This window comes from Lepus europaeus, unplaced genomic scaffold, assembly GCF_033115175.1.
Source record: "Lepus europaeus isolate LE1 unplaced genomic scaffold, mLepTim1.pri SCAFFOLD_3_1, whole genome shotgun sequence".
Lineage (NCBI taxonomy): Eukaryota > Metazoa > Chordata > Mammalia > Lagomorpha > Leporidae > Lepus > Lepus europaeus.
This window is the reverse complement of record NW_026909276.1, coordinates 9,216,496-9,244,073: the sequence shown is the minus strand read 5'-3', so window position 1 is coordinate 9,244,073 and position 27,578 is coordinate 9,216,496. Positions and strand designations below refer to the sequence as shown.

Genomic DNA, 27,578 nt, shown 5'->3' with positions numbered 1-27,578 from the left:
GGAAAAGGGAAGTGGGAGAAGGAGAGAGGGAGGAGAGAGAGAGAGAGAGAGAGAGAGAGAGAATTTTCCATCTTCTGTCTGCTGGTTCACCACCCAGTTGTCTGCAGCAGCCAAGGCTGACCCAAGCTGAAAGCTAGGAGTTTTATCTGAGTTTCCCAGATGAGTGGCAAAGGCCCAAACCCTTAGGCCATATTCCACTGCTTTTCCCAGGTACTTAGCAGGGAGTTGGATCAGATGTGGATTATCTGGTGCCCATAGAGGATACTGTCTTGAACCATTAAATCAATAACTCAACCCTTACTGTTGCTTAACAAATTGCTTATTTCTCTCACAGTGATCACAATCTATAGTTTATTACATTTGCATCTCCTACCATTTTTTGTTTCTGTTTTGACAATATATCTACCATGATTGTGTGTCCTCAGTACTTAGATGCCAGACCCTGCTACGTTATCTTTTTCAGTGTGATGTTATCAACCCTGTGAAATTGTAACTTTACCACATTCTTTATGTGAACATTATTTTCAGAAAAAATTTAAGGCAAGATTTGGCCATTATCCTTTTATAGGTTACATTTCACAGATTTTGTTGATGTTTCTGGTGATCTAAATTTAGCTTTTATTTTTGAACAGGTGTGGCATATATTTTCGTAGTCATATTTTTTTAATTTTTAAAGATTTATTTTATAGGCAAAGAAAGATGGAGCTGTAAAATTCTATATGTTTTTTCACCCACATAATTTCCCCAGCAACTGGAGCTAAGAAATCCTAAGCCATCAGCCAGAAGCTCCATCTGAGATGTTCATGTAGATGGCAGGAAACCAATTATATAGGCCATCATTTTCTTTTTTTATCTTTTATTTAATGAATATAAATTTCCAAAGTACAGCTTATGGATTACAATGGCTTCCCCCCTCCCATAACTTCCCTCCCACCCGCAACCCTCCCCTTTCCCGCTCCCTCTCCCCTTCCATTCACATCAAGATTCATTTTCAATTCTCTTTATATACAGAAAATCAGTTTAGTATATATAAAGATTTCAACAGTTTGCCCTCACATAGCAACACAAAGTGAAAAAATACTGTTGGAGTACTAGTTATAGCATTAAATAACAGTGTACAACACATTAATGACAGAGATCCTACATGATATTTTTTTAAAAAATGATTAATTTTCTATGTAATTTCCAATTTAACACCAAGGTTTTTTTTTTTTTCATTTTCAATTATCTTTATATACAGGAGATCGATTCAGTATATACTAAGTAAAGATTTCATCAGTTTGCACCCACACATAACCACAAAGTGTAAAAATACTGTTTCAGTACTAGCTATATCATTACTTCACATTGGACAACCTATTAAGGACAGATCCCACATGGGATGTAAGTACACAGTGACTCCTGATATTGATTTAACAATTTAACACTCTTGTTTATGGCGTCAGTAATCTCCCTAGGCTCTAGTCATGAGTTGCCAGGGCTATGGAAGCCTTTAGGGTTCACTGACTTTGATCTTATTCTGACAGGGTCATAGTTAAAGTGGAAGTTCTCTCCTCCCTTCAGAGAAAGGTACCTCCTACCTTGATGGCCCCGTTCATTCCACTGGGATCATACTCACTGAGATCCTTCATTTAGGTCGTCTCCTTCTTTTTTTTTTTTAGAGTGTCTTGGCTTTCCATGCCTAAAATACTCTCATAGGCTCTTCAGCCAGATCCAAACACTTTAAGGGCTGATTCTGAGGCCAGAGTGCTATTTAGGACATCTGCCATTCTATGAGTCTGCTATGTATCCCGCTTCCCATGTTGGATCATTCTCTCCCTTTTTGATTCTATCATTTAGTATTAGCAGACACTTATCTTGTTTGTGTGATCCCTTTGACTCTTACATCTATCAGTGTGATCAATTGTGAACTGAAATTTATCACCTGGACTAGTGATATGGCATTGGTACATGCCACCTTGATGGGATTGTATTGGAATCCCCTGGCAGGATTCTAACTCCACCATTTGGGGCAAGTCCGATTGAGCATGTCCCCAATTGTACATCTCCTCCCTCTCTTTTTCTCATTCTTATATTTAACTGGGATCACTTTTCAGTTAAGATTTAAACACCTAAGAATAACTGTGTGTTAATTACAGAGTTCAACCACTAGTACTACAACAACAAATACTAAAAAGGATAAAGTATTACATTGTCCATCAACAGTCAGCACAAGAGCTGATCAAGTCACTGTTTCTCATAGTGTCCATTTCACTTCCACAGGTTTCCCCTTTGGTGCTCAGTTAGTTGTCACCGATCATGGAAAAAAAATGATATTTGTCTCTTTGGGACTGATAGGCCATGATTTTCTGCCTCTAAATTACATTAGCAGGAAGCTGATCAGGAGAGCAAAATATGTCATACCCTATCCAGGAATCTCAATGATAAATGAAGGCATACATATTGGAGTCTTAATCCACTGCACTACAGCACTTTTCCCCTGACCTGCTTATTTAATTCTGTGATAGAGGGTATGACCTTTGTTATAACATTTTTGGGATTTTAATATTCATTTTGATACAATTGTAATGGTCTGCGCTTCAGTTTCTGTTAGCTCATTTTTATTTCTCCTCCCAAGTTATTAATTTTTTCTTCCAGTAATAATAATAAGTTTTCATAATTAAAAAGTCCAGGCAATTTTGAGTTAAGATATGTTTAAAGTTTTTATATGTTTGCCCACTTGTTATGCTTATGTCTATCAATTAAATCTGGGCCATTAGATTTTTTTTTTAATAAGCACATTTTATTTAAATAAATCTTCCAGTAAGAAACGGAGAATTCATTGCCTTTCCTTAAAGGGTATGTGAGTATTATCTGTCAAGTGACATATGCAGCTCAGCAACACTCCCTTGTTGGAAAGGTCAGCACTTCCACAGCACAGTTCCAACAGGACTCCAGTCTCAAAATTCCGTGTCTCCTTTGGCTTGCTTCTCTCTCGACTCCACCCAGGCTTTATTGATAGTTCGCTTCATGTCGTCGTCTCCATCTTCATAAATCTTCTTCAGCACATTCATATCAGTCCTTCACTAGGGTCTGTTTCTGTGTCGTAGGAGGACTTTTCTTTTTCTTTGCATTCTTTTTCAACCCGAGTCAGGTAGTCCCATCGGGTGTTCTCTGCTTTTTTTCTACATAAGATAAGAACTGTGTCAGTCTTGACTTTTTTTGAACTGCCTTCCACTGAGATAGGTTTCAACAGATTGTTCAGGATCATGGAGTAATTCTTGTCATTTAAGTTCTTTACCAAAAGATCAAATGACCGCTCTGTGAAATGCACCTGCACGTTCTCCGTGGGAACGTGATGAACTCCAGTTAGAGTAATGTAGATTTTCACAAACTTATCTGACTGATCCCATCCGTAATTACTGATCTTCACTGTATAGCCCGCTGTGATGGGAGCAACCACAGAAGCCGGCTTCTCGTTGTCAAGTTCTGCTTTGCTCTGTGACTTCTGTTGCACCTTGTTCCTGATCTCTGTCTCAATCTTGGACTTCTCTGCTGTAAGGGCATCACGGACTCTTCTTCTGGTAGTCTTTTCCAGCAACACCTTCACCTCTTCTAGATCCTTCTGTAGCTCTTCCAAAGCCGAAGCCATGGTCCGGCGGGGGCAGGCCCAAGGCCCAAGCTGCAGCAGCGCGAGCGACAGGAACAGGAAACGCCACCCCGAGCGCGCTCACTCCTTGCACCAACCCGCGGCCTGCGTGTGCACCCCACTGTGCGCGGCCCGCCTCTCACACGCAGAGCCTCTGGAACCTTCAGGAGCCCGCCCACCTCGCTCAGCCCCGCCCCGCCCTGCTTGCCCACCATTAGGTTTTTATGAAAGATTTATTTGTTATGTTGAAAGGTATCATTTCGGGGGGGGGGAGATGAGAGGGAGAATCTTCTATCCTCTCTTTCCCAAATGGTCACAAGAGTCAAGGCTGGGCAAGGCTGAAGCCGGGAGCCATGGGCTTCCTCCATGTTTCCTAAATGGGTGAATGGTTCAGGGATATGAATCATCTTCTGCTGATTATGCAGACACACTAACAGGGAGCTGGTTCTGAAATGAGTGAGCCAGAACTCAAACTTGAGACTGTATTAGATATAAGCATGGCTGGTTGCAATTCAACCTGTGGCACCACAGAGCTTGCCCCAGGATATGATATTTTGACATATAAAGCATAAGTATTTCCTTAAAAAAACATTATTGCTTACAAAAATTGTCATTGGAAACTGGTTTTCTAAATTCCATACACAATTATTTAGAAACCTAGTTGGGAAAAATATTTTATATATGTCACAGGGTACTTATTAGCCAGCACTATAAATGTCAATTTTTTAAAAAATTCACTGGTGATAGAAATAAATGGATTATTTCTTTGTCTTGTGATTTGTCTTTCTTGTCTCTTTTAATCTCTATAAGTTATTACCAAAACTGCACCTAATGTTTTTTTGTTAGTATCCAAAACTTTTTAAATGAAAAATCATTCATTTAAGAGCTGATGTGATGTTATGTTTGGGAAAAATGCTCATGAAACTAAACATCAGTAAAGTAGCAAAAAATTGGTTTAGCTTATAAAATATATTTTCATTTGACTGTAGACAGTTGTCAGTCATAAACAATTATTTTCTAAGTAAAAAACTGGACTAATTTATTGTCATTCTTTATGAGATGCTTATAATAAAATTCCAAATTGTTTAGCAAAGGAGAAATAGAAATATAGGAATTCGGGCTGGCACCATGGCTCAATAGGCTAATCCTCCACCTTGCAGCGCTGGCACACTGGGTTCTAGTCCCGGTCAGGGTGCCGGAATCTGTCCCGGTTACCCCTCTTCCAGGACAGCTCTCTGCTGTGGCCTGGGAGTACAGTGGAAGATGGCCCAAGTGCTTGGGCCCTGCACCCCATGGGAGACCAGGAGAAGCACCTGGCTTCTGGCTTTGGATTAGTGTGATGCACTGGCCATAGGATGCCAGCTGTAGTGCCACAGCCGCGGTGGCCATTGGAGAGTGAACCAACGGCAAAGGAAGAGCTTTCTCTCTGTCTCTCTCTCTCTCTCTCACTATCCACTCTGCCTGTCAAAAAAAGAGAAAGAAATATAGAAATTCTTTTTGTGAAACATTGTTTAAATCCTAATGATCATTTATAAAAGAGAATGTACTAGAGTTTTTAAAACTTTAATATCAACTCTAAAATTTTAAGACACTGCTGAGTAACCACCCACTTTGCCCATCAGATGTATTTTATTAAACCATGTAATCTTGCATTCCCCAGTATAAACGATGGCACTCTCCCTTTGATTTTGTCTTATCTGTTCTGATGGATGCTCTACCTTATTAAACTTTGTTACCCTGATTACAAAAATTGGGTTTTATTTATTTGAAAGACAAATTTACAGGAAGGGCTTGAGGGAGGAAGGGAGGGAAGGAGGGAAGGAGGGAATAAAGGGAAGAGGGAGATAAATGGATAAAGAGAGAGAGAGAGAGGGAGGGAGGGAGGGGGAGAGATCTTTCTTCCATGGGTTCACTCCAAAAATGGCTACAAAGTCTGGGACCAGGCCAGGTATATTTTTATAATACACATTTTCCATGAGTTTTTTTTTTAAGAATCAGCCTATTCATGGATTTCATATTGTCTAGCATCCTAATATTTTCATAGTGTATATGTATGAGGATATAAAAAGTTTATAAAAAAGTAATTAAAAGGTAATGTTAATTTACCATAACTTTTGAAAGTTTCCTCACATATCAAAACATCATGTTGCATACCTTGAATATACACAAATATTGTCAATCATACTCTAACAATCTTGAAAAAATTAAAACTAAAAAAGAAGAAGGCTCCTATATTAAAATATAAATTCAAAATAACTTAGTAAACTACACATATCTACAGAATCAGAAAGGTTTTCATGGGATAGAAATAATTTTTAAAATACTGATAAATTTGGTAGCCAAAATTTATATTGCAAAAATTCAAATGCAGATTGTAGTCTGTCTCAAGAAAATGAAACTCAAGTACCAAATCAAAGGGTTCTCCTGCTCTTCTAAAACTGGGATAAAAACCCCAAGCCAAATAACATTTTTCTTTTTACCTGACCCAATCAATGTTACTGTGTTACTGGAAACAGTAAACCAAATAAGACACCCTAGGAACAGCTATGTAAGGAAATCAGTCTTGTATAAGACCTTGCAGACCACATATTTAGAAAACTCAGGGGAATTAGGTCCCAAAGGAAGCACGGAGGAACCAAGGGCAATATAAACAATAGTGCCCATCTCACATGATCTCCATACACAAAATCCGCATTATCCCTTGTGACCACCCTGCCCCCACTGCACAATCCGGGCAGATGTGCTGTGGCCACTACATGGCTGCCCAGAGATGGCGCTGGGGCTGAGAAGTCCCTGGAGCAGAGAAGGAGCAGGATGTCAGGGGTCTTGGGTGCCAGTCGTGTTCCCAACCCACAAGTCTGAGGGGATCGAGGAAAGCATTGTGCCAGCACCAATATGACACCGACAGATTCTAGAGATGACCTCTAGGAGGCCTGTGCCATTCTAGTCCTTTAGCAGCTTCCGTAGGCTCTGCCTTCCCCCTCTACAGACAACCTGGCTCACACATTAACCATGAAGCAGTTTGCAATTTCCTGTGTCCAGCATCTCCTAGTGAGTGAAGATGGAGTGCGGCAGATCCCAACTTATCTTGCGAGACTCCAAACAGCAAAGGTGTATCCTAGGACCTTGCTTCCCTGAACTGACAGATGACTGACATCAAGACCCCTGAGTTTACATGGTGTGGGGGTCACCATGCCTGATTGGACAGTTTGCTTGGCAGTGAGCACACACAATATCACAAAAGCAGCCAGTCAACATCTTCCATAGCATGGACCCCTAAGTGCATGTTGTGCTGTATGGGAATAGCGACAGGCAAGGCCTGGATTCATGTAGGAGACTGCCTCCTTCTGGGTTCCACCTTCCCACAGCAGGAGGGCCTCTCCTTCCTGTTCTCCTGCCACCTGCTGGGATAGCCTCCTGTTGCATTATCCTTCTCCCTAGCAGGTCCTGTTGGAGCTTGCAGTAACCAGCTTTAGTGAGTTACAGTTCTGTTTATCAGCTTCTGGACCTATTTTTTTCCTCATATTTAGGCTCATTTTCCTGTTGAATACTTTTTGTTTTTGATATTGATTTAAAAAATGTTTAAAGATATCATATAATGTATTCCTTTTATTTCACAGAATTTAATACTTTTATTTCTCTTTTCTCATGTTGAAAGTTGTTTTCTAGTCTGCCTATTATCCTTGCAGGTTTTCTATTTGTTTCTTGTTGGTATTTGGTAATCTAGGGGATTTTATATTTCAATCTTTCCAGAAATCAAATTAACTTCATACATCAGTTGTATTTATTTTTAGAAGTTATGGACTATCTGTATATAAATACTGCCAACATATTGATAATTTATTGTTTATAAATTGATCATTACACCTTATTCTTTTCTTTTTGCTCTTTTTTCCTGCTGATCACTCCTCCAAATAAGAATTTGGAGTAGTGGAGGCATCATGGCCTAGGATTTCTTCCAGGGAGAAAGCTGTTAATGATCTTGTATTAATTGCATTGTTTGATCTAGGATCCTTTTTTTTAAAGATTTATTTATTTGTTTGCAAGTCAGAGTTACTCAGAGAGAGAAGGAGAAGCAGAGAAAGAGAGAGAGAGGTCTTCAACTGCTGGTTCACTTCCCAGTTGGCTGAAATGGCTGGAGCTGATCCAAAGCTAGGAGCCTGGAGCTTCCTCCAGGTCTCCCATGTGGGTGCAGGGGCCCAAGGACTTGGGCCATCTTCTATTTTCCCAGGCCTTAGCAGAGAGCTGGATCAGAAGTGGAGCTGCTGGGATTCAAACTGGCACCCATATAGTATGCCAACACTACAGGTGGTGACCTTACCCACTTTGCTACAACATCAATCCCATGTTCTAGGATCCTTTTAAAAAGACTTGATGCAAATAAGAAAGCCACTACATTTTTACTATATTTCTAGCAGTATTGTTTTTACTAGATATTGAATTTTTGAAAGGCATTTCAACATTTAATCTTAATCATCTGCAATTTTTCTCTTGAAATTTTCACCTACCTGAAAAATTTATATGGCTTGCTTCTTTTAAAGTTAACCACTCTTGCACTTTTTTAAATATCTTACTTATTATTCATTATGGTTTCATATGTGATTTAATTTATTATAATAATGCTTTTGAAATCAGAGAAGATCCCCTAAAATGCACACTGAAGTGTGGCCCCTAAAAGTTCCCTAGAAATGCTATCTGGGGTGCCACATGTGCTACCGTAAATTGGGGTGCCATACAATTTCACCACCGGCTTATTACTAAATCCCCAATATTAATAAGCCCAAGAGGGTTCTTGCCTAATATTTAGAGAAGAATTATAAATACCAGCACAGATAAATGAGGCAGCATGGTATGTTTTAAGTTTTTATTTAGTGAGAAAAATGCATAGGAGAGTGAGAGCTTTATTTAAGAGAGGTGAACAGGGGTTCATACAAAGCACCAGGAACCAGCCACGTGGAAGAGCATCTAGGCCGGTACCTGGGCCAGGAAGCCTAGAGCACATGACCCAAAGGCCATGCTCCCTAGAGGCACAAGGCTACAGCAAGCCCCCTCCTGACAAGAGGCTAGGGAAGAAGAGTGGGCAGGACACACTGTGCCCCAGGCTTTTAACCCACTTCCAAAGGGGAGTAGTTAATTAACCTGATGGGCTGGTTGGCACCCAGGTGAGGCCAGGTAGGGGCATGAGGTCACACAGAGACATGGAAAACGCATGGTCTTCCAGTTCACAAATCTAATCAATTTTAACCTATGTGGCACCTACTTTACTTTTTTTAATTTATTTTTTAAACTTTTATTTAATGAATATAAATTTCCAATGTACAGCTTATGCATTACAATGGCTTCCCCATCCCACAACCTCCCTCCCACCCGCAACCCTCCCCTCTCCCACTCAATCTCCTCTTCCATTCACATCAAGATTCACTTTCAATCCTCTTCATATACAGAAGATCAATTTAGTATATACTAAATAAAGATTTCAAAGGTTTGCACCAACACAGAAACACAAAGTGAAACATACTGTTTGAGTACTAGTTATGGCATTAAATCACAATGTACAACATATTAAGAACAGAGATCCCAGATTTCAACTACCCTCAATTACACACAGCAATGCGGAATTACTTCCCAACTGAGAAAAAAGAGAGAGAGAGAGAGAGAGAGAGAGAGAGAGAGAGAGAGAGAGAGAGATCCAGCAAGGAACAAGGGAGAGAACAATCTGGGTGAGTCACGTTTTGCACAGCCTTAAACCTGAAGAATCAAGCAGAGCTCTCTGGCCACACACATCACAGCCTCTAAGGATCCATCAAAGCAGACAGCCCACACAGAGGCAGAGTATAACGAGAAAAAAACACCACAGCCAAAAAAAAAAAACAACAAACAAACATAAATTATTTCCAACATGCCAAACAACAAACGTAGAAGCAGAGGTAACAAGAGCAAGGAAGACACTATGATGCCCCCAAATGAACAACACACCCCAATCCAAGATTATGAAGATGAAGAGATAGAGGAAATGCAAGAAGCAGATCTCAAAAAATTGATAAGAACATTAAGTTCTCAAAAACAAATTCTTGAACTACAGAAATCCTTAATGGACAAGATAGAAAATCTCTCGCGTGAAAATGAAATATTAAGGAGTGCTCGGCGCCGTCCTCGTCCAGCAAGAGACAGAGACCGAACACTTTGCACGGGGTTCCTTTATTGCTCGGCAAGCAGGAGATCCAGCTTCGATCTCTTCTGGGCAGGAACTTCCCTTACACCCGCGTAGCAAGGGTTTATATGCACAATACACGTCACAAATCAGGTGATAGGCTAGAAGCGCGGGGATAGGACAATCTCGTGGCAAGGCGGGAAGGAGCGAGCTAGAGCGGGAAATCTAAGGCGGGAAGGAGCGAGCAAGAGCGGGAACTCCCTGAGATGAGGAAGAACCCGGAAGCAGGGAGTCGGCGCCATCTTAGGGGCACGGTTCCTCCGGTCTGGTTCCCTACATCTCCCTCCTTTTGTTTTTGCACAAATCACATCCCCGACGGCCCTGGCTCATGAGGGCCGGGAGAATATTTACTAGGCAGAGAGTAGAGGTGCATACCCAGCGTGCTTGTGATCCGTTAGTTACGGAACTTCAAGGGCCTGGCCACAACCCCTGATGTCTCCGTTAGGGATCAGTTTTTATTCCCTTTTGCTGGGGCAGGCTGGGAATTGAACCTGCATGCATATGCATATGCTCTCCCAGGACCCCCGGAACCCCCGGGTGGACTCCTGCTGCAGTACCTTTGGTCTCGCATACCCAGTTTTCGCTCCCCGTCAGGGATGGGTGATACAGCCCAATGAATGAGAGGGGGAACAAGACAACTCGAGGAAGGTGTGTGCCTGATGGAGGCATTGTCCATATGTGAGGCGTGAGTAGGGATGGGGGGACGAGGGTTTTAATCGCTGGTATGGACCCGGTCATAAGTCATGCGAGCCAGCATGGCATATGCATCCGGATCACGGTGATGGAGAGCAGCATACGCTGCCGCGCGGAACTGATGTCTGACGCTCTCCAACTTGTTGTTGATGAAGGAGCTCACCCAGCGAAGTACACAGGGACGTCTCGTTGTTTTGTTGCAATTTGTCGTCCTGTGAGAGCGTGGTAATCTCGGTTATCTCGGGGGAGATGTCGTCCGTAGGTGATAGAGGTGTATCTTGTGGCGGCGGGGCTGTTTTTCTGACCAATCTTTCCGGTATCCAGAGAGGTTCTCTTCCAGATTCCTGTGGGAAGACACAGACCGCGCCTCGGTTCCAGCATAATACCGGATCCGGGCCGTACCACTTTCCCGTGAGGACATCTTTCCAACGGACATAGCCTCGTGAAGATGGCTCCTTTAACATGTGTCTCTCAGCGGGGGACATAGAATGATCTGTCAAATTCAAAAAGTTTATAGTAAACAGTGCAAGGGAGAGGCGCATTCGAGGGGTTTTGCCCGTGGCAATTCCCTCCTTTTGTTTTAAGAGAAAAGCCTTGAGGGTTCGATGAGCCCTTTCAATTATGGCCTGTCCCTGAGGGTTATAAGGGATTCCAGTTTTATGTTGTACCTGCATACGGGTGCAGAAATCTTGGAATGATTTACTTGTGTATGCGGGACCATTATCTGTTTTTAAAGTTTTTGGTTTGCCCCAGGCTGCCCATGCAGCAAGGCAGTGATTAATGACATGGGTGGTACGCTCACCCGTCTCCAGAGAAGCAAAAATTACTTGGGAACAGGTGTCAACTGACACATGAACATACTTTAAGGTCCCAAACTCGGATATGTGGGTGACATCCATCTGCCAGATATGTCCTGGTAGTAATCCTCGGGGATTAACCCCCACCGAAGGCACAGGGGTTAAAGTAGGGCATGCGGCACAATGGCGAACAATATCGCGAGCGGCAGCACGAGAAAGACCGAATTTGGCGGCAAGGGTTTTTGCGTTTACATGGAACTCTGAATGAAACTGGATAGCCTGCTCTTCTGGGGAAGAAAATTGGAGTATCCAAATGGGGCGTGTGGCTTGATCAGCTATAGCATTGCCTGTGGTCATGGGTCCAGGTAAGGAAGAATGAGCTCTAATATGAGTAATAAAGAAAGGAGCAGACCGATTCCAAATAGATTTTTGCAGGGTGAGGAAAACTGTCGCTACGGAGGATGAAGAATTGACTAGTCCTGCGGCCTCAAGGATAGACACAGAATTAACCACATAGCGTGAATCAGACACAATATTGACAGGTCCGGGGAAATCAGAGAAGACTTGGTTAACTATAAGAAGTTCAGTTACCTGGGGGGAGTTAGTAGCGAATTGGAATGTTTTTGGCACAGATCCTGAAACAACATATGCACCGACTCCTGTTTTAGAACCGTCGGTATACACTACTGGGGCTCCCTGTAAGGGCTTTTGGGATGTGGACTTTGGAAAAATAACTGGGTGAGACTGAACAAAGGTTAGCAAAGGATCAGAGGGTGTTCTGTTTGTAATAGTTGCGGAAGTGGAGCAGACTAAAACCGCCCAAGCATCAGTACAAGCGATTAGCACACGTACCTGTTCCATGGAATAGGGGACAACAATGGTGGATGGTTCGCGTCCAAAATGTTGGATAGCCCTCTGAATGGCTAGGAGAGTTATCTCCGCCACTGCCACGGGATAGTAACTAATAGATCTAGTAGATGACATTGAGGGATGGATCCAGAGGAGAGGCCCATCCTGCCATAGGACCGCGGTGGGCTGTTTAAGGGTGTCGAGGACCCAAAGAGTAAGGTCTCCCGCAGGGTCCCAACGTTTTAGGGCAGCTTTACTAAGGGCATCGTTGACAATTGACAGTGCTTGTTTGGCCTCAGAGGTGAAGGTTCGGGGGGAAGCAAGATCCGGGTCTCCTTTAAGTATATTAAAGAGGGGCTGCAATGCAGCATTAGGAATGTTAAGGTAGGGCCTAATCCAATTGATATCCCCTAAAAGTTTTTGTAAGTCATTTAGAGTGGAGATAGCATTGATTTTTATTTGAATTTTTTGAGGTCTAATTTGAGTAGGGGCGACTATAGCCCCAAGATAAGAAACTACAGACGACAATTGCACCTTATTAGGTGCAATATGCAGCCCTGCCCCTTCCAGCACTTGTTGGAGTGTACTGTATAAGGCCAGGAGCCTCTCTGCTGTGGGGGCTGCACACAGTAGGTCGTCCATATAATGTAGGCACCTGCAGTCGGAATATCGGTCTCTAAGAGGTTTTAGTACTTGGGCTACATAGACTTGACACATGGTGGGGCTATTAGTCATACCCTGAGGCAAGACTGTCCACTCCCAACGCTTGTCCGGTTGTTCCTGGTTCTGGGTGGGGACAGTAAAAGCAAAACGTGGGGTATCCTTTTTGTCCAATGGAATGGAAAAGAAACAATCCTTAAGATCTATTACAATAACAGGCCATTGGTTGGGAAGTGCCGAAAGCAGAGGAAGACCACGTTGCACAGGGCCCATAGGCTGCATCTGTGCGTTGACTGCCCTAAGATCATGTAAGAGTCTCCATTGACCTAATTTTTTGCGGATGGCAAAAATAGGCGTATTCCATGGAGAGGTGGATGGGATCAAATGACCAGCGTTGACCTGCTCCAAGACCAGAGTGTTGACTGCCTCCAGTTTCTCCTGAGATAGGGGCCACTGTGGAACCCAGACGGGTACGTCCGTTAGCCACGAGATGGGTAAAGGCTCCACTGGTTTAGGAGGCGAAACAGTGACCCCTAGGAAAAACCCAGGCCAACTTTACTTGGTCTTTGTTTTGGTTCAATGGGGGAAGGGTGGCCCTGGAGCTGGACACCGAGTCCCTTGCCTGGGACGTAACCCATATTTTGTAGCATAGATCGTACTGCAGGGGAAGTGGTGACCAAAGCAACATCCATTTCGGCCAGGACGTCTCTCCCCCAAAGGGAAATGGGTAGAGGTAAAATGAATGGAGAAAACTGTCCTCTATGACCCTCGCTATCCTGCCATGACAACAAGGCTGCACTGATTTTTGGGAAATGAGCAAAACCAAGTCCTTGCAAGGTTTGTTCCGCCACATTTGTAGGCCATGTACTAGGCCAGTCCTTTGTTGCTATAATGGATTTGTCGGCTCCTGTGTCTAAAAGTCCCTTAATGTCCTTGCCATTGATCTGCAACACTAAAGTGGGACGTTCATTTAAAAGCATATGTAAGCCGGTAAAATTAATGCCAGAGGACCCAAAGTTACCAGCGCCGCGAACGTGGTTTTTAGCTGGGATTAAAGAGTGAAGACTGGGCAGTAATAACATTTGTGCGATACGGTCTCCAGGATTGATTACTAAAGGTCCCTGAGGGGCCTGAACCATGATCTTTACTTTACCAGTGAAATCAGAGTCAACTACCCCGGGGATCACAGCTAGCCCTCGGAGGGCGGCGGAGGACCGACCCAACACTAATCCAACCGAATCCGGGGGCAGAGGACCGGAGCAGTCGCTCTCCACTAATTGTACCCCCATCTCCGGAGTTAAGAGGAGAGGGGAGGTGGCGCGGAGGTCCAGGCCTGCGGACCCGTGAGTGGCACGGGCTGAGGGTGCACTGGGTGTAGCGCAGACACGGGAGGTGGAACCTGAGAGTAGATTTGATTTTGGGGGCTCCTCGCTGGGTTGGGGAGCCCCCTCTGGCCGTTTTTTGGCCCCTGGGCGCTACCTGTAAGTGGGTTGCCATCGATATCGAAAGCAGAACGGCATACCTCTGCCCTATGAGGGCCCTTGCGGCAACGGCGACAAGGCTCTATGCCTGAAGGCTGTGCCGTGGAATACCCATGGCTGAGATTGGGGCAATCGCGTTTTCTGTGACCCGGTTGATGACATTGGAAGCAAAGTCCTGAAGATATGGGGGGTCGGGTCGATTTAGATTTTGGACTGTTTTCTTTGACTTTTGCCAGCATCGCAGCTAGGCCCGCATTAGTAAGTGGCCCACCGGTATCTCTGCAGTATTTTAACCAGGAGTCCAGAGATTTATGTCTATATTGTCGAAGAATGTTTTTGCACTCTTTATTAGCCTGCTCAAAAATAATTTGTTTGACCAGTGGCTGAACGTCAACCTCGGAAGGGAAAATACGCGACGCAGCCTCAAGTATGCGAGCGACAAAATCAGCGAAGGGTTCGGCCGTGCCCTGAACGATCTTGGTGAGGTGGCTAGCTGAGTCACTTGGATTGGACGCCTGCCTCCACGCACGTTGGGCACAGTTGGAAATTTGCCTGTATACTTGTCTAGGGAATTGGGTCTGGTCAGCCTGATAAGGTCCACGCCCTAAAAGCATATCAGCATTCCACGTAGGGTGGCCGTCCTCAGCATTTTCATCTGCCTGGTCATGACAGCACTCTGTATTCATAGATTGCCACAAAAGAAAGCCGCCTGGACTTAAACAGGCCCGAGCCAATTGGGTCCAGTCGCTAGGTGTTAAAATGGACTGGCCGACTGATTCAAGGAGTGACAATGTGAATGGGGCTGTGGGTCCATAGTCATGGACCGCAGCCTTAAGTTGTTTTAATACTGTCATGTCCAATGGTTCGTGCCGGGCCTCTCGCGTGCCCAAAGCCAAAACAGGGTAAGCCTGAGCGGGGGCAGCGGGAGCGCCAGTTCGCAACTGTTTCCAGGCTTGTTGATGAAACTGTCTGCCTGAAAAAGGTGGCACATTTGGGACGTTTAATGGCCATGGCGGCACGGGTGTTAGATGGGGCTGAGGCACGCCTACATGACCGCCAGTAGGAGGCGCTGCGTCTTTAATCTGATGGGCGGGCACGACATCGATAGGAGGAGCCGTAGGCACTAGAGGGCGTAAACAGGCATCTTTTAACTTTTGCCGCAGCTGCGCATACGTAGGAGGCGGGGATTTAGGATCGCCGTCCCCTTCCCCCTCAGACTCAGAGGAGGCGGAGCCACATTCGGAGCCTGAGGCCAGTGAGGAAGTCTGGCATCCCGTGTCCTTAAATTGTATGAGGTCCCGGGCGCCGTCCGAGCTCTGAGAACGAACTTCCTCGAGAGCCTCGCGAACCGCCGTAAGAGTCGGGCGGTCCGCTCCCACCGACCTCTCCTCTTGGAGGCACGCCCGCAGTAGTTCCCATAAGGGGAGAACAACGGGGTCGATATCGGGTTCCTGGGGATCGTTAACTGTGCGCCGGAGATCCTTTCCTAATTTCTCCCAAGACTCAAGAGTTATTTGGCCCTCGTGGGTGAGCCACGGCGCAAAGAAATCAACACTTCCAAGGAACCTGACAAGTGTGGTCTTAGAAACCTTAATCCCTTTGCTACGCAATAATGCTTTTAACGGATTAAGCAACATTGAATGGCTAGATGAATTTCCCATTTTCAGTTTAAAGCGGGAAGACACGTCCGCTATCTTATTTTCAGTTTAAAGCGGGGGAACAAGTCTGCTATTCTTTCAGTTTAAAGCGGGGAAACACGTCCGCTATTCTTTCAGTTTAAAGCGGGGAAACACGTCCGCTATCTTAGGGTGCGTCCACCCTCCAACCACGAGATATACCTCACTCGCGGGGCCCAGACGGTAAGACTGACCTCGCTTACCTTCTACTTACCGGGCAACGTAGAGGAAGTTCCCCGTACGGGCCACCAGCTGCTCGGCGCCGTCCTCGTCCAGCAAGAGACAGAGACCGAACACTTTGCACGGGGTTCCTTTATTGCTCGGCAAGCAGGAGATCCAGCTTCGATCTCTTCTGGGCAGGAACTTCCCTTACACCCGCGTAGCAAGGGTTTATATGCACAATACACGTCACAAATCAGGTGATAGGCTAGAAGCGCGGGGATAGGACAATCTCGTGGCAAGGCGGGAAGGAGCGAGCTAGAGCGGGAAATCTAAGGCGGGAAGGAGCGAGCAAGAGCGGGAACTCCCTGAGATGAGGAAGAACCCGGAAGCAGGGAGTCGGCGCCATCTTAGGGGCACGGTTCCTCCGGTCTGGTTCCCTACAAAGGAGGAATCAAAATGAAATGAAACAACTAGTAGAACAAGAAACAGTGACAGTGATGAGAAACCATACTGAAATGAAGAATTCAATAGATCAAATGACAAACACATTATAGAGCCTTAAAAACAGAATGTGTGAAGCAGAAGAGAGAATATAGGACGTAGAAGACAGAGAACAGGAAAAGAAACAGTCAAACCAAAGAAAAGAAGAAGAAATCAGAAATCTAAAAAATACTGTCAGGAATCTACAGGATACTACTAAAAAACCCAACGTTTGGGATCTAGGTGTTCCTGAAGGCATGGAGAGGGAGAAAAGATTAGAAGGCCTTTTTAGTGAGATACTAGCAGAAAATTTCCCAGGTTTGGAGAAGGACAGAGACATCCTAGTACAGGAAGCTCATAGAACCCCTAATAAACATGATCAAAAGAGATCCTCACCACGACACGTCGTAATCAAACTCACCACAGTGAAACATAAAGAAAAGACCCTAAAATGTGCAAGAGAGAAATGCCAGGTTACTCTCAGAGGATCTCCAATGAGACTCACAGCAGACTTCTCAACAGAAACCCTACAAGCTAGAAGGGAATGGCGAGATATAGCCCTGGTACTAAGAGAGAAAAACTGCCAGCGCAGAATATTATATCCTGCAAAGCTCTCATTTGTGAATGAAGGTGAAATAAAGACCTTTCACAGCAAACAGAAATTGAAAGAATTTGTTGCCACTCAACCAACCCTGCAAAAGATGCTTAAAGATGTGTTACTACAAAAACACGGTGACCAATATGAAAGAAGGTAAAGGAAGGAAACCTCACAGCAAAAGATCACAGGAGTCTCAAACCATATATTAGAAAGTAGCTTTGACTAATGGCAGGGCAAAGTTACTCCTTCTCAATAGTAACATTGAATGTTAATGGCCTGAACTGTCCAGTTAAGGACCCCGACTGGCTGAGTGGGTTAAGGAACAAAACCCATCTTTTTGCTGCTTACAAGAAACACATGTTTCCAACAAACATACATACAGACTTAAATTGAAAGGCTGGAAAAATATATACTATGACAACAGAAATGAAAAAAGAGCGGGCTTAGCCATCTTAGTATTGGACAACATAAACTTTACCACAAAAACTGTTAGGAGAGACAAAGAGGGACACTATATAATGATTAAGGGATCCATTCAACAGGAAGATATAACGATTATCAATTATCAATGTATATGCACCTAATTACAGGGCAACGGTTTATTTAAAAGACTTGTTAAGGGACTTAAAGGCAGACTTAGACACCAATACAATAGTTATGGGGGACTTCAATACTCCACTCTAAGAGATAGACAGATCAACAGGACAGAAGACCAACAAGGAGACAGTAGATTTAAATGACACTATAGCCCAAATGGATCTAACAGATATCTACAGAACATTTCATCCTACATCTAAGGACTTTACATTCTTCTCAGCAGTACATGGAACCTTCTCTAGGATTGACCACATACTAGGCCATAAAGCAAGTCTCAGCAAATTCAAAAGAATTAGAATCATACCATGCAGCTTCTCAGACCACAAAGGAATGAAATTGGAAATTAGCAACTTGGGAATCCCTAGAGCACATGCAAACCCATGGAGAATGAACAACATGCTCCTGAATGAACAATGGTCATAGAAGAAATTAAAAGAGAAATCAAAAATTTTCTGGAAGTAAATGAGGATAACAGCACAACATATCAAAACCTATGGGATACAGCAAAAGCAGTGTTAAGAGGAAAGTTTATATCAATAGGTGCCTACATCAAGACATTGGAAAGGCACCAAATAGATGAGCTTTCAAGTCATCTCAAGGATCTAGAAAATCTGCAGCAAACCAAACCCAAACCCATTAGGAGAAGAGAAATAATCAAAATCAAAGAAGAAATCAGCAGATTGAAAAAAAAAATTACAATAATTCAGCCAAATGAGGAGTTGGTTTTTTGAAAAAATAAACAAAATTGACACCCCATTGGCCCAACTAACTAAAAAAAGAAGAGAAAAGACCCAAATCAATAGGATCAGTGATGAAAAGGGAAACGTAACAACAGACACCACAGAAATAAAAAGAATCATCACAAATTACTACAAGGACTTGTATGCCAGCAAACAGGGAAATTATCAGAAATGGACAGATTCTTGGACACATACAACCTCCCTAAATTGAGCCAGGAAGACATAGAAAACCTAAACATACCCATAACTGACACAGAAATTGAAACAGTAATAAAGGCCCTCCCAACAAAGAAAAGCCCAGGACCAGATGGATTCACTGCTGAGTTCTACCAGGCATTTAGAGAAGAACTAACTCCAATTCTTCTCAAACTATTCAGGGCAATCAAAAAAGAGGGAATCCTCCCAAATTCTTTCTATGAAGCCACCATCACCTTAATTCCTAAGCAGGAAAAAGATGCAGCATTGAAATAGAATTACAGACCAATATCCCTGATGAACAGAAATGCAGAAATCCTCAATAAAATTGTGGCCAGTAGAATGCAACAACATATCAGAAAAATCATCCACCCAGACCAAGTGGGATTTATCCCTGGTATGCAGGGATGGTTCGCAAAACAATCAACGTAATACACTACATTAACAGACTGCTAAGAAAAAACATATGATTTTCTCAATAGATGCAGAGAAAGCATTTGATAAAATATAACACCCTTTCATGATGAAAACTCTAAGCAAGCTGGGTATGGAAGGAACATTCCTCAATACAATCAAAGCAATATGTGGAAAACCCACGGTCAACATCCTATTGAATGGGGAAAAGTTGGAAGCATTTCCACTGAGATCTGGTACCAGACAGGGATGCCCACTCTCACCACTGCTCTTCAATATAGTTCTGGACATTTTAGCCAGAGCTATTAGGCAAGAAAAAGAAATTACAGGGATACAAATTGGGAAGGAAGAACTCAAACCATCCCTCTTGGCAGACAATATGATTTTACAGATAAAGGGTTGGTAACCAGAATCTACAAAGAAATCAAGAAAATCCACAACAACAGAAAAAATTACCCACTTAAGAGATGAGCCGAGGACCTCAACAGACATCTTTTCAAAGAGGAAATCCAAATGGCCAACAGACACATGAAAAAATGTTCAAGAACACTAGCAATCAGAGAAATGCAAATCAAAACCACAATGAGGTTTCACCTCACCCCTGTGAGAATGTCTCACATCCAGAAATCTACCAACAATAGATGCTGGAGAGGATTTTGGGAAAAAGGGACACTAACCCACTGTTGGTGGGAATGAAACTGGTTAAGCCACTATGGAAGCCAGTCTGGAGAGTCCTCAGAAACATGAACATAACCCTACCATACAACCCAGCCATCCCACTCCTTGTAATTTACCCTAAGGAAATTAATTTTGCACATAAAAAAGCCATCTGCACATTAATGATTATTGCAGCTCAATTCACAATAGCTAAGACCTGGAACCAACCCAAATGCCCATCAACAGTAGACTGGATAATGAAATTAAACAAGACAAGTGTCTGCTAATACTAACTGATAGAATCAAAAAGGGAGAGAATGATCCAACATGGGAAGTGGGATACACAGCAGACTCATAGAATGGCAGACATCCTAAACAACACTCTGGCCTCAGAATCAGCCCTTAAGGCATTCAGATCTGGCTGAAAAGCCCATGAGAGTATTGTAGGCATGGAAAGCCAAGACACCATGAAAAGAAAAAAAAAAGAAGACCTAAATGACAGATCTCTGTGAGTGAGATCCCAGTGGAAAGAATGGGGCCATCAAAGAAGGAGGTACCTTTCTCTGAAGGGAGGAGAGAACTTCCACTTTGACTATGACCCTATCGGAATAAGATCAAAGTCAGCGAACTCTAAAGGCTTCCATAGCCCTGGCAACTCATGACTAGAGCCTAGGGAGATTACTGACGCCATGAACAGGAGTGTCAAATCGTTAAGTCAGCAACAGGAGTCACTGTGGACTTACGTCCCATGTGGGATCTGTCCTTAATGTGTTGTCTCATGTGCAGTGATGCTATAACTAGTACTGAAACAGTATTTTTACACTTTGTGTTTCTGTGTGGGTACAAACTGATGAGATCTTTACTAATTATATACTGAATCGATCTTCTGTATATAAAGATAATTGGAAATGAAAAAAAAAAAACCCTGGTGTTAAATTGGAAATGGCATAGAAAATTAATTAATTTTTAAAAAAATATTATGTAGGATCTCTGTCTTTAATGTGCTGTACATTGTTATTTAATGCTATAACTAGTACTCCAACAGTATTTTTTTTCAATATGTGTTGCTATATGGGGGCAAACTGTTGAAATCGTTACCTAATATATACTAAAATGATCTTCTGTATATAAAGAGAATTGAAAATGAATCATGATGTGATTCGAAGGGGAGAGGGAGCGGGAAAGGGGAGAGTTGTGGGTGGGAGGGAAGTTTAGGGAGGGGGAAGCCATTGTAACCCATAAGCTGTACTTTGGAAATTTATATTCATTAAGTAAAAGTTTAATAAAAAAAAGAAAGCTCATCTATTTGGTGCCTTTCCAATTTCTTGATGTAGGCACCTATTGATATAAACTTTCCTCTTAACACTGCTTTTGCTGTATCCCATAGGTTTTGGTATGTTGTGCTGTTATCCTCAATTCCTTCCAGAAATTTTTTGATCTCTCTTTTAATTTCTTCTATGACCATTGTTCGTTCAAGAGCATGTTGTTCAGTCTCCATGTGTTTGTATGTGCTGTAGGGATGCCCAAGTTGCTAATTTCCAATTTCATTCCTTTGTGGTCTGAGAAGCTGCATGGTATGATTCTAATTCTTTTGAATTTGCTGAGACTTGCTTTATGGCCTAGTATGTGGTCAATCCTAGAGAAGGTTCCATGTACTGCTGAGAAGAATGTAAATGATTTATGTGTAGGACGAAAAGTTCTGTAGATATCTGTTAGATCCATTTGGGCTATAGTGTTGTTTAAATCTACTGTCTCCTTGTTGGTCTTCTGTCCTGTTGATCTGTCTATCTCTGAGAGTGGAGTATTGAAGTCCCCCATAACTATTGTATTGGTGTCTAAGTCTGCCTTTAAGTCCCTTAACAAGTCTTTTAAATAAACCGTTGCCCTGTTATTAGGTGCATATACATTGATAATCGTTATATCTTCCTGTTGAATGGATCCCTTATTCATTATATAATGCCCCTCTTTGTCTCTCCTAACAGTTTTTGTGTTAAAATTTATGTTTTCTGATATTAAGATGGCTAAGCCTGCTCTTTTTTCATTTCTGTTGTCATAGTATATATTTTTCCAGCCTTTCGATTTAAGTCTGTATGTATGTTTGTTGGAAACATGTGTTTCTTGTAAGCAGCAAAAAGATGGGTTTTGTTCCTTAACCCACTCAGCCAGTCGGGGTCTTTAACTGGACAGTTCAGGCCATTAACATTCAATGTGACTATTGAGAAGGAGTAACTTTGCCCTGCCATTTGCCAAAGATTTTTCCTAATATATGTTTTGAACTTCATGTGATCTTTTGCTGTGAGGTTTCCTTCCTTTACTTTCTTTCATATTGATGACCATGTTTCTGTGTTTTTGTATGTAACACATCTTTAAGCATCTTTTGCAGGGCTGGACGAGTGGCAACAAATTCTTTCAATTTCTGTTTGCTGTGAAAGGTCTTTCTTTCACCTTCATTCACAAATGAGAGCTTTGCAGGATATAATATTCTGGGCTGGCAGTTTTTCTCTCTTAGTACTTGGGGTATATCTTGCCATTCCCTCCTAGTTTGTAGGGTTTCTGATGAGAAGTCTGCTGTAATTCTAATTGGAGACCCTCTGAGAGTAATCTGATGTTTCTCTCTTGCACATTTTAGGATTTTTTCTTTATGTTTCACTGTGGTGAGTTTAACTATGACGTGTTGTGGTGAGGATCTCTTTAGGTAATGTTTATTAGGGGTTCTATGAGCTTCCTGAACTAGGATGTCTCTGTCCTTCTCCAAACCTGGGAAATTTTCTGCTAGTATCTCACTAAAAAGGCCTTCTAATCCTTTCTCCCTCTCCATGCTTTCAGGAACTCCTAGAACTGAATGTTGGATTTTTTAATAGTATCCTGTTGCTTCCCAACAATATTTTTTAGATTTCTAATTTCCTCTTCTTTTCTTTGATTTGACTGTATATTTTCCTGTTCTCTGTCTTCTAAGTCCGATATTCTCTCTCTTCACCCATTCTGTTTTTAATGCTCTCTAATATGTTTGTCATTTGATCCATTGAATTCTTCATTTCATTATGATTTCTCTTCACTATCACAGTTTCTTGTTGTACTAGTTGTTTCACTTCATTTTGATTCCTCCTTAATATTTCATTTTCATGCGAGAGATTTTCTATCTTGTCCATTAAGGATTTCTGTAGTTCAAGAATTTGTTTTTGAGAACTTCTTAATGATCTTTTCAGTTTTTTGAGATCCACTTTTTGCATTTCTTCTATCTCATCATCTTCATCATCTTGAATTGGGGTGTCTTTTTCATTTGGTGGCATCATAGTGTCTTCCTTGTTCTGGTTACCTCGGTTTCTGTGTTTGTTTGACATTGTGGAGATATTCTTGGTTTCTTTGCTGTGGTGCTTTTTCTTGTTATACTGTGACTCTAGATTAAGTGGACAGTCTGCTTTTGATGGATCCTTAAAGGCTGTGATGTGTGTGGCCAGAGAGCTCTGTTTGGATCTTCAGGGTTAAGGATGTGCCAAAGGTGACTCACCCAGATGGTTCTCTCACTCACTCGCTCCCGCTCTCTCTCTCTCTCTCTCTCTTTTTTTTTTTACTCAGTTGGGAAGTAATTCCACACAGCTGAGTAGAATTGAGGGTAGTTGATGTATGAAATCTGGCCCCTGTGTGTATTCATCTGCTCTACCCCTGGCACCACACAAAGAGTTTATGCAGCCCTCAGTGTGGTCTCAAATTTCTCCGCAGTCTCTCACTGGGTTGCCAAGGTTACCAAGTTTGTGTACTTGGTGAGTTCTCTCACCCCCCCTCAGATTTTCACAGTCTCAGTTCATTAGCTCCACACTTTCACTAGGTCCTAACCTCCTGTAATTTCTCCCCACCAGAGAGGTTTTTCTGCTTGGCTAATGGCAGGTGCCACTTTACATATGTAAAATGGCACCTGCTCTTTGTCTTGCTCAGCTTTGTTTATTTTTTTATCTTTTATTTTATGAATATACATTTCCAAAGTACAGCTTATGGATTACAATGGCTTCCCCCCCATAACTTCCCTCCCACCCACCACCCTCCCCTTTCCGTTCTCTCTCCCCTTCCATTCACATCAAGATTCATTTTTAATTCTCTTTATATACATAAAATCAGTTTAGTATATATAAAGATTTCAACAGTTTGCCCTCACATAGCAACACAAAGTGAAAAAATACTGTTGGAGTACTAGTTATCTTGCTCACTTTGTAAGGTGAGTGGACAGAGAGGCTAGCGTCCATGCCAGCTCCCCTTATTTATTCGTTTTTTTCTCTCCTCGTCAGCCTGATGAACTTTCCCCAGTGGGGCTTCAGGCCTCATTCCCTCTAGGCTCTTTCTGCCTTTCCCCACCAATGTCTCAATTTACCAAGGTTTTTGTCTCACTTCCCCTTCCAGCGCTGGCATGCAGATTCTGTGGTTGGGCTTCCATGTGGTGGGCAACCTGGCTCTCCCTGTAGGTCACATCCACTAAATCCGGAAGAGTTTCCTCTGCAATTTTCCCTGAGCCTTTTCCCGAGGCTACAGGAACTCCACTTTTATTAAACTATCTTTTCCTGTACTATTGGTGCCCGCCCTCACTAATCCACCATCTTGGCTCTGCCCCATTATTTCATCAATTTTATATTCAGCAATGTAGACTTTTCAGCATTACAAAGGGAATATTTCTATTTCTGAAGCCCTATTTCTGTTCAGAATGTGTAAGTCATTTTTTAGTTGTCTTTCATTATAATCCTGTGTTCTAAAAACCACCATTTTTTGCGGGGAATTTTTTTTAAACTTTTATTTAGTAAATATAAATTTCCAAAGTACAGTTTATGGATTACAATGGATTTTTCCACCCCATAACTTCCCTCCCACCCGCAACCCTCCCCTTTCCTGCTCCCTCTCCCATTCCATTCACATCAGCATTCATTTTCAATTCTCTTTATATACAGAAGACTGATTTAGTATATATTAAGATTTCATCAGTTTGCACCCACACAGAACATAAAGTGTAAAATACTGTTTGAGTATTATTTATAGCATTAATTCACATTGAACAACACATTAAGGACAGATAGTCTACATGAGGAGTAAGTACATAACGGCTCCTGTTGTTGAGTTAATAATTTGACACTTGCTTATGGCGTCCCTAATCTCCCTAGGCTCTTGTCATGAGTTGCCAAGGACATGGAAGCCTTTTGAGTTCACCGACTTCGATCTTATTTCGACAGGGTCATAGTCAAAGTGGAAGTTCTCTCCTCCCTTCAGAGAAAGGTACCTCCTTCTTTGATGGCCAATTCTTTCTACTGGGATCTCACAGAGATCTTTCATTTATTTTTTTTTCCAGAGTGCCTTGGCTTTCCATGCCTAAAATACTCTCATGGGATCTTCAGCCAGATCTGAATGCCTTTAAAGGCTGATTCTGAGGCCAGAGTGCTGTTTAGGACATACGTCATTTCATGAGTCTGCTGTGTATACCCCTTCCCATGTTGGATCATTCTCTCATTTTTTATTCTATCAGTTAGTATTAGCAGACATAAGTCTTGTTTATGTGATCCCTTTGACTCTTAGTCCTCTTAGTGTGATCAATTGTGAACTGAAATTGATCACTTGGACTAGTGAGATGGCATTGGTACATGCCTCCATGATGGGATTAAATTGGAATCCCCTGGCATGTTTTTAACACTACCATTTTGGTCAAGTCAGCTTGAGCATGTCCCAAATAGTACATCTCTTCCCTCTCTTATTCTCATTCTTATATTTAACAGAGATCTCTTTTCAGTTAAATTTAAACACCTAAGAATAATTGTGTGTTAATTACAGAGTTCAACCAATAGTATTAAGTAGAACAAAAAATACTAAAATGGATAAAGTATGAAATTGTACATCAACAGTTAGGACAAATGCTGATCAAGTCACTGTTTCTCATAGTGTCCATATCACTTCGACAGGTTTCCTTGATATTTGTCCCTTTGGGACTGGCTTAATTCACTTAGCATGATGTTTTCCAGATTCCTCCATTTTGTTAGATATGACCAGATTTCATTTTTTTTCACTGCTGTATAGTGTTCTATAGAGTACATGTCCCATAATTTCTTTATCCAGTCTACTGCTCACTTATAGATGGGCCAAGGACCTCAATAGATATTTTTCAAAAAACAAAATCCGGGTGAGAGCTGGACTGGAAGAGGACGCACTGTGACTAGAACCCGGCATCCATATGGGATGCTGCAGGCAGAGGATTAACCAAGTGAGCCACAGCGCCGTGAAGCAAGACCCCTACCTTTCACCTTACACAAAAATTCACTCAACATGGATTAAAGACTTAAATCTACAACCCGAAACCATCAAATTATTAGAGAGTATTGGAGAAACCCTGCAAGATATAGGTGCAGGCAAAGACTTCTTGGAAAAGACCCCAGAAGCACAGGCAGTCAAAACCAAAATTAACATTTGGGATTGCATCAAATTGAGAAGTTTCTGTACTTCAAAATAAGCAGTCAGGAAAGTGAAGAGGCAACTGACAGAATGGGAAAAAATATTTGCAAACTATACTATAGATAAAAGGTTGATAACCAGAATCTACAAAGAAATCAAGAAAATCCACAACAACAAAACAAACAGCCCACTTAAGAGGTGGGCCAAGGACCTCAATAGTCATTTTTTGAAAGAGGAAATCCAAATGGCCAACAGACACATGAAAAAATGTTCAAGATCACTAGCAATCAGACAAATGCAAATCAACACCACAATGAGGTTTCATCTCACCCCGGTGAGAATGGCTCACATTCAGAAATCTCCCAACAACAGATGCTGGAGAGGATGTGGGGAAATAGGGACACTAACCCACTGTTGGTGGGAATGCAATCTGGTTAAGCCACGATGGAAGTCAATCTGGAGATTCCTCAGAAACCTGAACATAACCCTACCATACAACCCAGCCATCCCACTCCTTGTAATTTACCCAAAGGAAATTAAATTGACAAACAAAAAAGCTGTCTGCACCTTAATGTTTATTGCAGCTCAGTTCACAATAGCTAAGACCAGGGAATCTTGACTTGCATGTCAAACTACAGTTATTTATTTAGATTAGTCACCATTCCAATGCTTTACTACACAAGCATGTGTAACTTACACAGGACACAGGGGCTCCCAATATTTCTTTGGAGAGTGCTAATAGTGGTAAAAAATTCAAACTAGAGAAGAAATGGGTTTCATCATATGGTCTATATAAGCAGAAATTTGTGTGAATTTGAAAAGATATTAAGGATTCAAAATTATTTTCCAAATACTTACATATTAAATGGTATTTTTTCAAATCCTGATGTCAATTGTTTTTAATAGTAGGTTTTTAATCTATAATCAACAATCTATATGAAAACAAGCACTTACAAAATCACAGTCCCTGATGTGCTGAGTAGGAAGGATATATTAGCCAGGTCCCACATCTTTATAGAACTACTTTTCATTAATATTTATAAAGATACAGCTCTGCATTTCCTCAAGCAACTTTTAACTAAAGCTCAGTAGTTTAATAATTTACCTCTCATCTGTTAATGTTAATTGTATAACATTATGTTAATGTTTGTTGTAATAGTTATTACAGCTCTAGTCATAAAGTTGCACAAATTTGGGGGCTTCTTACAATTTTTCTCTGTAATTTTCCCACATGCTTTGTTATTTCTTAACAGCCACAGATAGAACAGTGATTCTTCTGGAATATGTGTCCTGTTGAAGCAGAATCACTGTAGAAAAGCTATT

General features: G+C 42.1%; 1 pseudogene; it reads right to left on the bottom strand.

Annotated features, from left to right (window-relative positions):
* Positions 1–2,773: 2,773 nt before the first annotated feature.
* On the bottom strand, positions 2,774–3,687 carry LOC133755140 (calcyclin-binding protein-like; annotated as a pseudogene).
* Positions 3,688–27,578: the final 23,891 nt, after the last annotated feature.